Source organism: Tachyglossus aculeatus, chromosome X1 (assembly GCF_015852505.1).
Source record: "Tachyglossus aculeatus isolate mTacAcu1 chromosome X1, mTacAcu1.pri, whole genome shotgun sequence".
NCBI classification, from domain to species: domain Eukaryota; kingdom Metazoa; phylum Chordata; class Mammalia; order Monotremata; family Tachyglossidae; genus Tachyglossus; species Tachyglossus aculeatus.
Genome location: NC_052101.1, coordinates 98,195,405 through 98,200,174, shown reverse-complemented (window position 1 = coordinate 98,200,174; position 4,770 = coordinate 98,195,405). Strand labels below are relative to the sequence as shown.

Here is a 4,770-nt window from a genome sequence, read left to right as displayed (position 1 = left end):
CTGGTGACCATAAAGAGGGCAGTTTCCATGGAGTGAAGAGGGAAGAAACCAGATTGAAGGGGATCAAGAGAGAATTGGAGGAGAGAAAGTGGAGAGAGTGGGTGTTGACAACATGTAAATCTCAAACTGTTGGCCACCATATAGATGAGACTGTCTATTTAAATACATTGAAACTACTGAAAATTATTTTCTTAAATGTGTTACCTCTTCACTTAGAAAAAGCAAAAAGAGAGCAACTATGCAAGAAATTAATACTATTTCAGAACAGGTTAAATGGGAAGAAGAAGCAAAAAATATCCTGAATGTTTCCAGAACTCCTACAACTATCCTCTGGGCCCAGGATTCAAGAGCTATAGTGCATCAACAGATTTTCATATGTAGGCTTCAAGATTTTCTGTTTGGCTATATTCACCACCCAACCTGGAGCAAAGCCAAAGAAAATCTGTCCTGGGTCTTTGCAGGTGTTCAGCATTTTGAATAGTTCATCCTTAGTGATACCTGGCAAAATGTAGCCATATGTTTTGGCTAGTTATGTCTGGCTTCAGGAAGCTTGGCTGTATCCACCAGGTAATCCCAAAACCTGATATCCGTGTAGTACGGAACCAACTCTTCATGGAGGAGCATGTGCTTTGGAATAGACTTTCCACACACACAAAAGGGAACAGGTTTACAAAGAATTGCCACACTTATCAGATCATAGAAGGAGTTTATAATAGTGCTGCCATTTTTTTCAATTGCCGCAATGGCCAGTTCTGAACCTAACTGAACCTCAACATTTACTTTAGCCTCAAAGGTATCCACACCTTCCTCTACCAACTGGATCCTGTAGTCTACCTTCATGGGCTGGATTGTCATGCGCTTTGCATTAAAATACTGGGTCAAATCAACGGACTGAGTAGGGTCGACTTGGACCAAGTCCACAAGGTACTGCAGTCCCCTGAGACTTAGAGGCAATACTGATGCCTGAAACTGTGTCCTTCATTTGAAGCCATATATTGGGAGATGCAGAAAAAGTGGGGTGTAACCCCCCTCAAAGCCTAAACAGGAACGAACTTTATACCTGAACTTTATACCCTTTGCCACATAATCAACCACTTTGCCTTCCTCTCTGTCCTCTATTCATCCTCTTGGACCCAGGGCTGGGCATCGGGTTGGTCAGACTAATGCGCGGCAGGGTCTGAAACAGGTCTAGGACCTGCCATGACCCAGCCAGGCTGCCAATGATTCAGAGAGCAGCCAGAAAGTGATTTAAACTCCTTAACACTGACTGTCCATCTCCCAGGTTGTCACACATTGAAGTTTACCTCCTAAGGGCCAGCCTCATTAGCTAGACACATCCTCTTTGGGCTCTTCTCCATCAATCAATCAATTGTATTTACTGAGTGCTTACTACTGTGTTTACAGAACTGTACCAACTACTTAGGAGAGTACAATTGTAATAGAGGTGGTAGACACATTCCCTGCCCACAACAAGCCTATAGTCTGGAGGATGAGGTTACAATTAACTAAAAGCTCTCCAGACTCCCTCTTATACCAAAAGGTGATTTTCCAGACACTAGGACCTTGAGAAAACACTTGTGCTACTTGGCAATGAAAGGTGAGTCTCCATTATCTGTTAATGGGTGTTAGCTTATGAACTAGGCAGGGTTGCCTAGTGGGAAGAGCATGAGTCTAGGAGTCAGGGGACCTAGGTTCTAATCCTGCCTCTGCCGCTTACCTACTGTGTGACTTGGGCAAGTTACTTAACTTTTCTATGCCTCAACTTCCTCATCTATTAAATGGAGATTAAATACCTGTTCTACCTCCTGCCCTTAGACTGTGAGCACCATGTAGCATAAGGACTGTGTCTGACTTGACAGACATACCTCTTGTATCTACCTACCCCAGTGCTACGGACAGTGCTCAGTATATAATAATAATAATAATAATGGTATTTGTTTAGTGCTTACTATGCCACCAGGCACTGTACTAAGTGCTGGGGTGGATACAAGCAAACCAGGTTGGACACAGTTCCTGTCCCACATGGGGCTCACAGTCTCAATCCCCATTTTACTGATGAGGGAACTGAGGCACAGAGAAGTTAAGTGATTTGCCCAAGGTCACACAGCAGATATGTGGCTGAGCCATGATTAGAACCTATGACCTTCTACCTCCCAGGCCCAGGCTCTAACCACTACGCAATGCTGCTTCTCTTTTTCCTTAAGATATAAGAATGAGCCCAGTTCTCTGCATGAGGTAAGATCTATGAGGTTGTGCGTGGATATTGTGCCATAAGCTAAAATATCATGGTGACTGATAAGTCTTTGCAATAACTTCAGCTACATAACTCAGTTGAGATAGTAGTATCCTGCCAAATTTGTTTATTTATCCCTAAAACTATGGGGAAATTCGAGTTAATTTAGTAGATTGACACTTTGGAATCAGAAAAAGGGAAACATGCCCAAGTCAATTTGAAGGTGAAAAAACAGTTTAGACTTAAGACTTCCTTCAATCCCAGGAGCCCACTAAATGGCTGAGTTTCTTTCTGAGAGCAGAGAGATAAACCTCTGATTAAGTAAGTTATGCAAATTACTCCAACCTTACAGACCCAATCCCTGAAAGAAGTTACACTTAGAACAAATAAAGTTGAGTCTGATTGTCCACACTTTCTCCAACCCCTCTTCCCCATCCCCGCATTCTCCCCCTAAGTGAGATTTCTCTCAGTGGACTATTTATTAAGTGCAGCATTATTTTGAGGGGGTGATTTTGAAGGCTGCTTAATCATGTTACCCAGCCACCCGGGACCCCAGACCATCTAAGAAGCACATTCTCTTTATCTTCACCTTCAGAAGGGAAAAAGAGCTATTAAAGAAAAAGTTACCCTTTAGGATTTTAACAGTGATCGATCATATTCTTTTCTTATATCGTGATGTGGGATGTTTCTTTCATGGCTTCTGACCTCATCCTGCACCACAGAAGAAAACATTTTAAGGCCATCACTGCAGGGCAACTGCCTGCCTGACATTGTGACTCATCAAGAAACTCAAGATCTCTTGCTGTTTGGTTTCTGATAACTGAGTACCTTAATTTCCCATTTGTGAGCTCACTGTGCATTTCCAGAAACGATTACTAAAGAGACACTGCTGGGCTTAGTCAGAAAGACTCTGTGTCTTCATATGCTGTTAACCAAGTGTAGCACATGGTAATCATTGAGAAGTGCTCTGTGATATACTGACTTTGGAATTCTTCCCATAACATCCTAACGATTCTAGAATAGTCTCAGTATTTGCTTTTGCACAAACCATTCTTTAAAGAAGGAACGAACACTGCTCATCCTTGAAAATAAGATTAAAAAATGGACCATGCTTTATATTTGATACCTGCTCACTCTCTCCCTGCAGGAGCTATGTGGGCAGGAAAATGAAATGAAATAAGTTCTACCACAGCTGATGCAGAAACCACTGTAATAGAAAACCAGCTACCCACAGTAATTGGGTTTTGGGCTAGATCTGATTACTAGAGCTTTGGGTAACTGAATAATATAGAACTCAGAATACCTGGGTTCTAATTCTGAATCTGTCACTTGCCTGATGTGTGACCTTGGCCAAGTCACTTAACTTCTTTGTGCCTCAGTTTCCTCAAAAGTGAAATGGAGATTCAACACCTGGTCTTACTCCTACTTAGAGTATGAGCCCCATGGGGGACAGGGACTGTGCTTTACCTGATTATCTTGTCTCTAACCCCAGCACTTAGTACAGTGTTTGCACATAGTAAATGCTTAATGAATACCAATCAATACATTGTATTTATTGAGTGCTCCCTGTATGCAGATTACTGTACTAAGCCCCTGGGATAATACAACAGAACAGAGTTGTTAGACACAGCCCCTGCCCACAACGAGCTTACAGTCTACAATTATTATTATTATTGTTATTAGAAAACAGGTGTTCATATCATTGTCTTTCTACTATAACCTCTCTGGCCATAAATTGGGGAACTTGTTTTAAGACTGGTCACTATGCAGATTGCATTTTTCAAAGCAATTCTATAGCGATCATTGGAACTGGAATTTCTTGGAAGCTCCGTAGAGTAGCAGCAATTAAGCTACGAAGAGTAGCATTAATTTGGTATTTGTAAATCTGGATAAAAGACAATTCATCACAACAGTCATTTGTAACTGATTTCCAAGATGAATTGATAGTCCATTAATTGCAATTTTCCATGCTAAGAATCTTGGAGAAAGACACTCTCATCTGAAGAAGATAAAGATCTTGGAAATACAAGTGTATTTTAGTAGTTTCCTGCCATTTTTTCAGTTTTTCCCTCATCATAAATTTATATTTTCTAATTCTGAATATTGCAGGCCAGTATGCATAACCACAGACACTTTGAACTATCTGAATAAATTCAACGTGATGATGGTCTTCAACAAGTAATACTTCCTCATCTTTTCCAAGAGGCAGTGTAACATATGGGACACTGTGAATGTTGAATATTTGAATGTTACATATGGGAAAATTTTACCACATAACTGTGTTTAGGAAACTTTGGGTGGAAAACATCAAAATGAACATGGCACAAAATGGAAAACAGTATAATGCAGTTTTTACTATAGTAATTTTATCTGGCTTTTGGCAAACCACTTAGCCTCTGGGTCTTAGGTTCTCTTAAAAAGTAGGAATCGAATGGTGATTGAGTGAATGAGCTCAATTGTCTGCTACATGTCCAAGCAAAATGCAGTGTAGATCATGATCTATGTATGCCCAGAGCACTACTACCCACCATCAGGTC

At 40.9% G+C, this 4,770-nt stretch overlaps 1 pseudogene; it reads right to left on the bottom strand.

The window, feature by feature from the left end:
* Window positions 1-343: 343 nt before the first annotated feature.
* On the bottom strand, window positions 344-3,004 carry LOC119949890 (annotated as a pseudogene).
* Between the last annotated feature and the right edge of the window lie 1,766 nt (window positions 3,005-4,770).